General features: G+C 50.4%; 4 non-coding genes across 4 annotated transcripts; all 4 read right to left on the reverse strand.

Annotated features, from left to right (window-relative positions):
- Positions 1-179: 179 nt before the first annotated feature.
- LOC138496284 (U4 spliceosomal RNA) lies at positions 180-320 on the reverse strand. Its single transcript, XR_011277810.1, has one exon. It is a non-coding gene; the product is annotated as a U4 spliceosomal RNA (small nuclear RNA).
- A 3489-nt stretch (positions 321-3809) lies between these two features.
- Positions 3810-3950, reverse strand: LOC138496593 (U4 spliceosomal RNA). The gene has a single exon (XR_011278090.1). It is a non-coding gene; the product is annotated as a U4 spliceosomal RNA (small nuclear RNA).
- Positions 3951-7458: 3508 nt separating this feature from the next.
- Positions 7459-7598, reverse strand: LOC138496806 (U4 spliceosomal RNA). Its single transcript, XR_011278284.1, has one exon. It is a non-coding gene; the product is annotated as a U4 spliceosomal RNA (small nuclear RNA).
- Positions 7599-11100: 3502 nt separating this feature from the next.
- On the reverse strand, positions 11101-11241 carry LOC138496595 (U4 spliceosomal RNA). Its single transcript, XR_011278092.1, has one exon. It is a non-coding gene; the product is annotated as a U4 spliceosomal RNA (small nuclear RNA).
- Between the last annotated feature and the right edge of the window lie 1604 nt (positions 11242-12845).

Here is a 12845-nt window from a genome sequence, read left to right on the forward strand (position 1 = left end):
GCTGCGCCGCTTGGAGTTTACGAATGCGCTAGCTTCTGGAAGTAAACCCCTTTGTTGAGGGTAGGCCACGAGAGAACAAAGAATAGAAGGGATGGGTTCCGAAAAACACACCCCTCTTGCTAGGTCTTCTCCAGTGGAGTAAAAGCGTCATTGTCTCCTTTTCAAACAAATCGGTTCAGCCTCCGTAGAGACTGTCAAAAATTACCAATTCCAGCTATATTTCAAGCTGTCATGGCGGGGTATTGGGTAAAGTTTTCAATAAGCAATAATCGTGCCTCGGTTAAACCTCATGAGCTACGATACTGCCACTGCGCAAAGCTAAAGCACCTGACCCAGAGGCCCGTGCGCCCCGGGAATGGATTCCCATTTAACTTGCACTGATCCCAGCAAGCTCCATCCTGAGCATCCTTTGTCAAACTCATAAAACCGCCTGGATTCCAGTGCCGAGATTTGTTGAGGTGAACACCTGTATCATCTTGCGCTCACCAAACTGACAGCAAATATAGTAGCAAGGTATGCATAGGATTCTGGGAGTAAACATGCAAATGAGCAGGCTGCTACCTGTGCGCTCTTTCCCTTAGCATGATCGGTGGCCTGTTGGCAAGTGACCCCGCCCTCCTGAGAGATTATTGGGCAGGCCGCTGCCAAGGCAACATGGGAGAGGCTTGAGAATGCAAAGAGCCATTGGAGGATTGCACAGGAGCGAGGACAGCATCGAGAAATGGGCTCCTTTGGGGACAGGTGAAGTGATGCTCCACCAGGACGACCAGCTGTTTCTGCAGTGCAGCCAGGACATTGACAAGAAGTGAATCAATTTGTCTCTGAGCGTTCCAACTGTTGACCAAACCATTACAATTTCGATACATTTCCATGCCATCACATACCTACCTGTTTGTGATAATTGCACTTGTCCTTGAAAATAGACCCGATTTTGCAGGGGACTCTGGGAAAAGTGAAAAGGTCCTATGTAATTCACGTCTTGTACCCTGTCTCATAGGGCGGACCCTGCAATTCTACTTCCACTCCACTGCCAAAAATGAAGCGGCCTTGCCCTGTTCAGGCTTTTTGCTGTAGCCCCTGGGCCTTTGCAGAGCCATCTGCTTAGTGTGGCTCTGCCACTGAGGTCAGAAGAGAACATTTAGCCTGAGAAACGGCTGTCTGTGTGTGCAGCTTGGAGAAGACACTGTTGCCATGGGAAAGACATGCCTGTTTGCTGTGCAAATGAAGTGCAGACACAGACAGAAGAGACCACTTGACTGGTAGGAATTGAAGAACCTGACCAAGAGTGAGGAATTAGACCATCCGCACGGGGAGTGTGCGCTCCGCCTGGGCTGGTTTGATACTTTTAAAAAAGAAATGGAATGTTGGTAGGTAAACCTCCTGGAAATGTGTGGGGCTATTCCGCACACATTTCCCAATGGACACTGCACAACAAACACATAGTCAAGTGCACTCTGGGGGACACAGTCTACCGGTGCGGTCCTCCTGTCACATTTAGCTGCAATGTGACAGCCATGGGTACATCAAAGCATCTCTGAAGGGGGAAGGCAACGCCTTCCTCCGGCCCTGGTCAGCCTACTTAAAATAGCAAAGGCTCCATCGATATGCCCTGCCTATTGTTAGGTTCTCTCTGATGGCAGCGCATACTGATGAGAGTTAAGTGAAGCAGGCCTGCCAAGAGGCCTGTTCACAGAACTAACACAGGGCAGGAAACCCCAACACCTTTTTCATATGCAATGTGTCAGCTTGAAGCTAGCTCCCACCCCTCTGTATGAAGGCCCTTGAATGTCATGTGTGGAACAACTGTTTACAGTAGGCAACCGCTGCAGGGCCACCCCCTTTCAGAGGGAAGATATATGTGATTTGATGCAGACAGTCTGTTCTCGAGCTCAATTAACCAGAGAGCCACTTTGATCCACAGGAGACAGGAAGATGGGTGCGGCTTAGTAGTACATGTTGTCACCCCTTACCTTTCCTGTTGCAAAGCACTCTGGTCATGACCTACCTTAAAGACCCAGGATTGGGTCTTTAAGGTAGGCTTAGCATGCTCCAATCACTGGGGCCCATTTGGCTGTAAAAGAGGGCTGAGCCCCTCACTAAGCAGATCATCCGACGACTTCAAAAGGAGTACGAAGAAGGACTCATTCGGACCCTCGGTGATGGTACAGTCTGCCTCACGGCTTCCGCCAGTGAAGGAAGTCCAGGATTTCCAAGAGGGAAGCAAAATACCTCCCAAAACATCTCCCAGGGAACAGAGGGAGATACCCGACTCAGAGGATCCATCAAGCAGCACCAGAACCGGTACCCAGCCAGCACACAGCGTGCCCTGCTAGGTTAAGCCAGCAAGCTTCCTAGGTGGGAAGTGCCAGAGAGTCTCTGAACAAAGGACAAGGCCGTTGCCGGCAAACACTCTTCTCAGCTTTGGGTCGGCCGCCTTAAACGTCGACCCAAGCATTGAGAAGAAGCTCGGAGGAGTGCCACAACAAGCATCAACCAGCGTCCATCTTTTAAGGACTTTTTCGAAGCAGTCGAGCTCTCAAACTGCGACCGGCTGCACCACTGTGGCTGTTCTCACGCTGCAGTCACTAAAGCCGTCTGAGAACCCTCGACCAGCGTTCCAGATCCACCAACCAGCACACAGACAACGATTCTTCACCCCGAGCCGCCGGGTAGGGCAGCCTGCAGCCGTCCGCCCAGCCTCGCTTACCAAACTGCCTGCCAACTGATATCTGCATCTGTCGTCCCTCTTGAACTCTGTCGCCGGAGCTACAAAGCATGCTGGAAGCCACTCGATGCTGTCGAGTACCAAGATCATCTCAAACACCAGTTACATTGTGGTTCTGTCCCCCTGGTCCTTCTCCGAAGGCCCTTAGTGACATTTACGACCTCTTGCTCCCTTGCTGCTGCAACCAAATAACCTTGAACAGTTCAGACTGATTGCTTTACCGACTGCACTCCTGTCAGTATCCAGAGTGCATCCCTCTCCTTTGTGAAACTGTCTGTCCCCTGTTTTCCTTTATAGGGTGGGTTGTATTTTGTAGTGTGTTAGAACTGTCTGTTGTATTAATACTAAAGTAGATATTTGTATACAACCTTGACTGGACAGTCCCTTTTATCAGTGGGTCACAATTGTTTTTTCGCTCTTTTGCAACTAACCAGCCTGACGTTCCGTCCACTGTTCGGACCCCTTCCGGTGTACTAGAGGTGTGGGACTGATTGATGGTCTAGAAAGCGATAGTCCTCCCTGGACCACTAGTGCCCCGGAAGTTGATTCGTCACACCAAGAGAGGTCGGGTTGTTGACTCCACGTGAATATGTGTCTATAGAATGCATGGGGACAGAAATGCCCTTTTGCCTCTCTTGGGAAGACTGAGATGGTGAGCGAAGGCCAAAGGTAAAGCGACCCCTCTGCTGCGGTTGGCTTCAGTGGCAGCCAGACCTCCCTGAGTAACCATCCAACAATCTGATGACTTTCGCAAGAGCAGATGTGGCAAAGAGGATCGAAGGCAGACAGGTCACTGTCTGCTAGGTTCTGAAAGCTCATGGTTTTCATGTCGTGAGATCAGGAAGGCAGCGAGACAACTGAGGCGCTTAATGCACCTGCTGCATGGTCACGGTTCCATAGACTCCGCTGCGCCGCTTGGAGTTTACGAATGCGCTAGCTTCTGGAAGTAAACCCCTTTGTTGAGGGTAGGCCACGAGAGAACAAAGAATAGAAGGGATGGGTTCCGAAAAACACACCCCTCTTGATAGGTCTTCTCCAGTGGAGTAAAAGCGTCATTGTCTCCTTTTCAAACAAATCGGTTCAGCCTCCGTAGAGACTGTCAAAAATTACCAATTCCAGCTATATTTCAAGCTGTCATGGCGGGGTATTGGGTAAAGTTTTCAATAAGCAATAATCGCGCCTCGGTTAAACCTCATGAGCTACGATACTGCCACTGCGCAAAGCTAAAGCACCTGACCCAGAGGCCCGTGCGCCCCGGGAATGGATTCCCATTTAACTTGCACTGATCCCAGCAAGCTCCATCCTGAGCATCCTTTGTCAAACTCATAAAACCGCCTGGATTCCAGTGCCGAGATTTGTTGAGGTGAACACCTGTATCATCTTGCGCTCACCAAACTGACAGCAAATATAGTAGCAAGGTATGCATAGGATTCTGGGAGTAAACATGCAAATGAGCAGGCTGCTACCTGTGCGCTCTTTCCCTTAGCATGATCGGTGGCCTGTTGGCAAGTGACCCCGCCCTCCTGAGAGATTATTGGGCAGGCCGCTGCCAAGGCAACATGGGAGAGGCTTGAGAATGCAAAGAGCCATTGGAGGATTGCACAGGAGCGAGGACAGCATCGAGAAATGGGCTCCTTTGGGGACAGGTGAAGTGATGCTCCACCAGGACGACCAGCTGTTTCTGCAGTGCAGCCAGGACATTGACAAGAAGTGAATCAATTTGTCTCTGAGCGTTCCAACTGTTGACCAAACCATTACAATTTCGATACATTTCCATGCCATCACATACCTACCTGTTTGTGATAATTGCACTTGTCCTTGAAAATAGACCCGATTTTGCAGGGGACTCTGGGAAAAGTGAAAAGGTCCTATGTAATTCACGTTTTGTACCCTGTCTCATAGGGCGGACCCTGCAATTCTACTTCCACTCCACTGCCAAAAATGAAGCGGCCTTGCCCTGTTCAGGCTTTTTGCTGTAGCCCCTGGGCCTTTGCAGAGCCATCTGCTTAGTGTGGCTCTGCCACTGAGGTCAGAAGAGAACATTTAGCCTGAGAAACGGCTGTCTGTGTGTGCAGCTTGGAGAAGACCCTGTTGCCATGGGAAAGACATGCCTGTTTGCTGTGCAAATGAAGTGCAGACACAGACAGAAGAGACCACTTGACTGGTAGGAATTGAAGAACCTGACCAAGAGTGAGGAATTAGACCATCCGCACGGGGAGTGTGCGCTCCGCCTGGGCTGGTTTGATACTTTTAAAAAAGAAATGGAATGTTGGTAGGTAAACCTCCTGGAAATGTGTGGGGCTATTCCGCACACATTTCCCAATGGACACTGCACAACAAACACATAGTCAAGTGCACTCTGGGGGACACAGTCTACCGGTGCGGTCCTCCTGTCACATTTAGCTGCAATGTGACAGCCATGGGTACATCAAAGCATCTCTGAAGGGGGAAGGCAACGCCTTCCTCCGGCCCTGGTCAGCCTACTTAAAATAGCAAAGGCTCCATCGATATGCCCTGCCTATTGTTAGGTTCTCTCTGATGGCAGCGCATACTGATGAGAATTAAGTGAAGCAGGCCTGCCAAGAGACCTGTTCACAGAACTAACACAGGGCAGGAAACCCCAACACCTTTTTCATATGCAATGTGTCAGCTTGAAGCTAGCTCCCACCCCTCTGTATGAAGGCCATTGAATGTCATGTGTGGAACAACTGTTTACAGTAGGCAACCGCTGCAGGGCCACCCCCTTTCAGAGGGAAGATATATGTGATTTGATGCAGACAGTCTGTTCTCGAGCTCAATTAACCAGAGAGCCACTTTGATCCACAGGAGACAGGAAGATGGGTGTGGCTTAGTAGTACATGTTGTCACCCCTTACCTTTCCTGTTGCAAAGCACTCTGGTCATGACCTTACGCATGACAGAAGATTGGTGGTGGGGACCCAGGATTGGGTCTTTAAGGTAGGCTTAGCATGCTCCAATCACTGGGGCCCATTTGGCTTTAAAAGAGGGATGAGCCCCTCACTAAGCAGATCATCCGACGACTTCAAAAGGAGTACGAAGAAGGACTCATTCGGACCCTCGGTGATGGTACAGTCTGCCTCACGGCTTCCGCCAGTGAAGGAAGTCCAGGATTTCCAAGAGGGAAGCAAAATACCTCCCAAAACATCTCCCAGGGAACAGAGGGAGATACCCGACTCAGAGGATCCATCAAGCAGCACCAGAACCGGTACCCAGCCAGCACACAGCGTGCCCTGCTAGGTTAAGCCAGCAAGCTTCCTAGGTGGGAAGTGCCAGAGAGTCTCTGAACAAAGGACAAGGCCGTTGCCGGCAAACACTCTTCTCAGCTTTGGGTCGGCCGCCTTAAACGTCGACCCAAGCATTGAGAAGAAGCTCGGAGGAGTGCCACAACAAGCATCAACCAGCGTCCATCTTTTAAGGACTTTTTCGAAGCAGTCGAGCTCTCAAACTGCGACCGGCTGCACCACTGTGGCTGTTCTCACGCTGCAGTCACTAAAGCCGTCTGAGAACCCTCGACCAGCGTTCCAGATCCACCAACCAGCACACAGACAACGATTCTTCACCCCGAGCCGCCGGGTAGGGCAGCCTGCAGCCGTCCGCCCAGCCTCGCTTACCAAACTGCCTGCCAACTGATATCCGCATCTGTCGTCCCTCTTGAACTCTGTCGCCGGAGCTACAAAGCATGCTGGAAGCCACTCGATGCTGTCGAGTACCAAGATCATCTCAAACACCAGTTACATTGTGGTTCTGTCCCCCTGGTCCTTCTCCGAAGGCCCTTAGTGACATTTACGACCTCTTGCTCCCTTGCTGCTGCAACCAAATAACCTTGAACAGTTCAGACTGATTGCTTTACCGACTGCACTCCTGTCAGTATCCAGAGTGCATCCCTCTCCTTTGTGAAACTGTCTGTCCCCTGTTTTCCTTTATAGGGTGGGTTGTATTTTGTAGTGTGTTAGAACTGTCTGTTGTATTAATACTAAAGTAGATATTTGTATACAACCTTGACTGGACAGTCCCTTTTATCAGTGGGTCACAATTGTTTTTTCGCTCTGTTGCAACTAACCAGCCTGACGTTCCGTCCACTGTTCGGACCCCTTCCGGTGTACTAGAGGTGTGGGACTGATTGATGGTCTAGAAAGCGATATTCCTCCCTGGACCACTAGTGCCCCGGAAGTTGATTCGTCACACCAAGAGAGGTCGGGTTGTTGACTCCACGTGAATATGTGTCTATAGAATGCATGGGGACAGAAATGCCCTTTTGCCTCTCTTGGGAAGACTGAGATGGTGAGCGAAGGCCAAAGGTAAAGCGACCCCTCTGCTGCGGTTGGCTTCAGTGGCAGCCAGACCTCCCTGAGTAACCATCCAACAATCTGATGACTTTCGCAAGAGCAGATGTGGCAAAGAGGATCGAAGGCAGACAGGTCACTGTCTGCTAGGTTCTGAAAGCTCATGGTTTTCATGTCGTGAGATCAGGAAGGCAGCGAGACAACTGAGGCGCTTAATGCACCTGCTGCATGGTCACGGTTCCATAGACTTCGCTGCGCCGCTTGGAGTTTACGAATGCGCTAGCTTCTGGAAGTAAACCCCTTTGTTGAGGGCAGGCCACGAGAGAACAAAGAATAGAAGGGATGGGTTCCGAAAAACACACCCCTCTTGCTAGGTCTTCTCCAGTGGAGTAAAAGCGTCATTGTCTCCTTTTCAAACAAACCGGTTCAGCCTCCGTAGAGACTGTCAAAAATTACCAATTCCAGCTATATTTCAAGCTGTCATGGCGGGGTATTGAGTAAAGTTTTCAATAAGCAATAATCGCGCCTCGTTAAACCTCATGAGCTACGATACTGCCACTGCGCAAAGCTAAAGCACCTGACCCAGAGGCCCGTGCGCCCCGGGAATGGATTCCCATTTAACTTGCACTGATCCCAGCAAGCTCCATCCTGAGCATCCTTTGTCAAACTCATAAAACCGCCTGGATTCCAGTGCCGAGATTTGTTGAGGTGAACACCTGTACCATCTTGCGCTCACCAAACTGACAGCAAATATAGTAGCAAGGTATGCATAGGATTCTGGGAGTAAACATGCAAATGAGCAGGCTGCTACCTGTGCGCTCTTTCCCTTAGCATGATCAGTGGCCTGTTGGCAAGTGACCCCGCCCTCCTGAGAGATTATTGGGCAGGCCGCTGCCAAGGCAACATGGGAGAGGCTTGAGAATGCAAAGAGCCATTGGAGGATTGCACAGGAGCGAGGACAGCATCGAGAAATGGGCTCCTTTGGGGACAGGTGAAGTGATGCTCCACCAGGACGACCAGCTGTTTCTGCAGTGCAGCCAGGACATTGACAAGAAGTGAATCAATTTGTCTCTGAGCGTTCCAACTGTTGACCAAACCATTACAATTTCGATACATTTCCATGCCATCACATACCTACCTGTTTGTGATAATTGCACTTGTCCTTGAAAATAGACCCGATTTTGCAGGGGACTCTGGGAAAAGTGAAAAGGTCCTATGTAATTCACGTCTTGTACCCTGTCTCATAGGGCGGACCCTGCAATTCTACTTCCACTCCACTGCCAAAAATGAAGCGGCCTTGCCCTGTTCAGGCTTTTTGCTGTAGCCCCTGGGCCTGTGCAGAGCCATCTGCTTAGTGTGGCTCTGCCACTGAGGTCAGAAGAGAACATTTAGCCTGAGAAACGGCTGTCTGTGTGTGCAGCTTGGAGAAGACACTGTTGCCATGGGAAAGACATGCCTGTTTGCTGTGCAAATGAAGTGCAGACACAGACAGAAGAGACCACTTGACTGGTAGGAATTGAAGAACCTGACCAAGAGTGAGGAATTAGACCATCCGCACGGGGAGTGTGCGCTCCGCCTGGGCTGGTTTGATACTTTTAAAAAAGAAATGGAATGTTGGTAGGTAAACCTCCTGGAAATGTGTGGGGCTATTCCGCACACATTTCCCAATGGACACTGCACAACAAACACATAGTCAAGTGCACTCTGGGGGACACAGTCTACCGGTGCGGTCCTCCTGTCACATTTAGCTGCAATGTGACAGCCATGGGTACATCAAAGCATCTCTGAAGGGGGAAGGCAACGCCTTCCTCCGGCCCTGGTCAGCCTACTTAAAATAGCAAAGGCTCCATCGATATGCCCTGCCTATTGTTAGGTTCTCTCTGATGGCAGCGCATACTGATGAGAGTTAAGTGAAGCAGGCCTGCCAAGAGGCCTGTTCACAGAACTAACACAGGGCAGGAAACCCCAACACCTTTTTCATATGCAATGTGTCAGCTTGAAGCTAGCTCCCACCCCTCTGTATGAAGGCCATTGAATGTCATGTGTGGAACAACTGTTTACAGTAGGCAACCGCTGCAGGGCCACCCCCTTTCAGAGGGAAGATATATGTGATTTGATGCAGACAGTCTGTTCTCGAGCTCAATTAACCAGAGAGCCACTTTGATCCACAGGAGACAGGAAGATGGGTGCGGCTTAGTAGTACATGTTGTCACCCCTTACCTTTCCTTTTGCAAAGCACTCTGGTCATGACCTTACGCATGACAGAAGATTGGTGGTGGGGACCCAGGATTGGGTCTTTAAGGTAGGCTTAGCATGCTCCAATCACTGGGGCCCATTTGGCTTTAAAAGAGGGCTGAGCCCCTCACTAAGCAGATCATCCGACGACTTCAAAAGGAGTACGAAGAAGGACTCATTCGGACCCTCGGTGATGGTACAGTCTGCCTCACGGCTTCCGCCAGTGAAGGAAGTCCAGGATTTCCAAGAGGGAAGCAAAATACCTCCCAAAACATCTCCCAGGGAACAGAGGGAGATACCCGACTCAGAGGATCCATCAAGCAGCACCAGAACCGGTACCCAGCCAGCACACAGCGTGCCCTGCTAGGTTAAGCCAGCAAGCTTCCTAGGTGGGAAGTGCCAGAGAGTCTCTGAACAAAGGACAAGGCCGTTGCCGGCAAACACTCTTCTCAGCTTTGGGTCGGCCGCCTTAAACGTCGACCCAAGCATTGAGAAGAAGCTCGGAGGAGTGCCACAACAAGCATCAACCAGCGTCCATCTTTTAAGGACTTTTTCGAAGCAGTCGAGCTCTCAAACTGCGACCGGCTGCACCACTGTGGCTGTTCTCACGCTGCAGTCACTAAAGCCGTCTGAGAACCCTCGACCAGCGTTCCAGATCCACCAACCAGCACACAGACAACGATTCTTCACCCCGAGCCGCCGGGCAGGGCAGCCTGCAGCCGTCCGCCCAGCCTCGCTTACCAAACTGCCTGCCAACTGATATCCGCATCTGTCGTCCCTCTTGAACTCTGTCGCCGGAGCTACAAAGCATGCTGGAAGCCACTCGATGCTGTCGAGTACCAAGATCATCTCAAACACCAGTTACATTGTGGTTCTGTCCCCCTGGTCCTTCTCCGAAGGCCCTTAGTGACATTTACGACCTCTTGCTCACTTGCTGCTGCAACCAAATAACCTTGAACAGTTCAGACTGATTGTTTTACCGACTGCACTCCTGTCAGTATCCAGAGTGCATCCCTCTCCTTTGTGAAACTGTCTGTCCCCTGTTTTCCTTTATAGGGTGGGTTGTATTTTGTAGTGTGTTAGAACTGTCTGTTGTATTAATACTAAAGTAGATATTTGTATACAACCTTGACTGGACAGCCCCTTTTATCAGTGGGTCACAATTGTTTTTTCGCTCTGTTGCAACTAACCAGCCTGACGTTCCGTCCACTGTTCGGACCCCTTCCGGTGTACTAGAGGTGTGGGACTGATTGATGGTCTAGAAAGCGATATTCCTCCCTGGACCACTAGTGCCCCGGAAGTTGATTCGTCACACCAAGAGAGGTCGGGTTGTTGACTCCACGTGAATATGTGTCTATAGAATGCATGGGGACAGAAATGCCCTTTTGCCTCTCTTGGGAAGACTGAGATGGTGAGCGAAGGCCAAAGGTAAAGCGACCCCTCTGCTGATGTTGGCTTCAGTGGCAGCCAGACCTCCCTGAGTAACCATCCAACAATCTGATGACTTTCGCAAGAGCAGATGTGGCAAAGAGGATCGAAGGCAGACAGGTCTGCTAGGTTCTGAAAGCTCATGGTTTTCATGTCGTGAGATCAGGAAGGCAGCGAGACAACTGAGGCGCTTAATGCACCTGCTGCATGGTCACGGTTCCATAGACTTCGCTGCGCCGCTTGGAGTTTACGAATGCGCTAGCTTCTGGAAGTAAACCCCTTTGTTGAGGGTAGGCCACGAGAGAACAAAGAATAGAAGGGATGGGTTCCGAAAAACACACCCCTCTTGCTAGATCTTCTCCAGTGGAGTAAAAGCGTTATTGTCTCCTTTTCAAACAAATCGGTTCAGCCTCCGTAGAGACTGTCAAAAATTACCAATTCCAGCTATATTTCAAGCTGTCATGGCGGGGTATTGGGTAAAGTTTTCAATAAGCAATAATCGCGCCTCGGTTAAACCTCATGAGCTACGATACTGCCACTGCGCAAAGCTAAAGCACCTGACCCAAAGGCCCGTGCGCCCCGGGAATGGATTCCCATTTAACTTGCACTGATCCCAGCAAGCTCCATCCTGAGCATCCTTTGTCAAACTCATAAAACCGCCTGGATTCCAGTGCCGAGATTTGTTGAGGTGAACACCTGTATCATCTTGCACTCACCAAACTGACAGCAAATATAGTAGCAAGGTATGCATAGGATTCTGGGAGTAAACATGCAAATGAGCAGGCTGCTACCTGTGCGCTCTTTCCCTTAGCATGATCGGTGGCCTGTTGGCAAGTGACCCCGCCCTCCTGAGAGATTATTGGGCAGGCCGCTGCCAAGGCAACATGGGAGAGGCTTGAGAATGCAAAGAGCCATTGGAGGATTGCACAGGAGCGAGGACAGCATCGAGAAATGGGCTCCTTTGGGGACAGGTGAAGTGATGCTCCACCAGGACGACCAGCTGTTTCTGCAGTGCAGCCAGGACATTGATAAGAAGTGAAGCAATTTGTCTCTGAGCGTTCCAACTGTTGACCAAACCATTACAATTTCGATACATTTCCATGCCATCACATACCTACCTGTTTGTGATAATTGCACTTGTCCTTGAAAATAGACCCGATTTTGCAGGGGACTCTGGGAAAAGTGAAAAGGTCCTATGTAATTCACGTCTTGTACCCTGTCTCATAGGGCGGACCCTGCAATTCTACTTCCACTCCACTGCCAAAAATGAAGCGGCCTTGCCCTGTTCAGGCTTTTTGCTGTAGCCCCTGGGCCTTTGCAGAGCCATCTGCTTAGTGTGGCTCTGCCACTGAGGTCAGAAGAGAACATTTAGCCTGAGAAACGGCTGTCTGTGTGTGCAGCTTGGAGAAGACACTGTTGCCATGGGAAAGACATGCCTGTTTGCTGTGCAAATGAAGTGCAGACACAGACAGAAGAGACCACTTGACTGGTAGGAATTGAAGAACCTGACCAAGAGTGAGGAATTAGACCATCCGCACGGGGAGTGTGCGCTCCGCCTGGGCTGGTTTGATACTTTTAAAAAAGAAATGGAATGTTGGTAGGTAAACCTCCTGGAAATGTGTGGGGCTATTCCGCACACATTTCCCAATGGACACTGCACAACAAACACATAGTCAAGTGCACTCTGGGGGACACAGTCTACCGGTGCGGTCCTCCTGTCACATTTAGCTGCAATGTGACAGCCATGGGTACATCAAAGCCTCTCTGAAGGGGGAAGGCAATGCCTTCCTCCGGCCCTGGTCAGCCTACTTAAAATAGCAAAGGCTCCATCGATATGCCCTGCCTATTGTTAGGTTCTCTCTGATGGCAGCGCATACTGATGAGAGTTAAGTGAAGCAGGCCTGCCAAGAGGCCTGTTCACAGAACTAACACAGGGCAGGAAACCCCAACACCTTTTTCATATGCAATGTGTCAGCTTGAAGCTAGCTCCCACCCCTCTGTATGAAGGCCATTGAATGTCATGTGTGGAACAACTGTTTACAGTAGGCAACCGCTGCAGGGCCACCCCCTTTCAGAGGGAAGATATATGTGATTTGATGCAGACAGTCTGTTCTCGAGCTCAATTAACCAGAGAGCCACTTTGATCCACAGGAG

This window comes from Ambystoma mexicanum, chromosome 10, assembly GCF_040938575.1.
Source record: "Ambystoma mexicanum isolate Mex_15411 chromosome 10, UKY_AmexF1_1, whole genome shotgun sequence".
Taxonomy (NCBI): Eukaryota; Metazoa; Chordata; class Amphibia; order Caudata; family Ambystomatidae; genus Ambystoma; species Ambystoma mexicanum.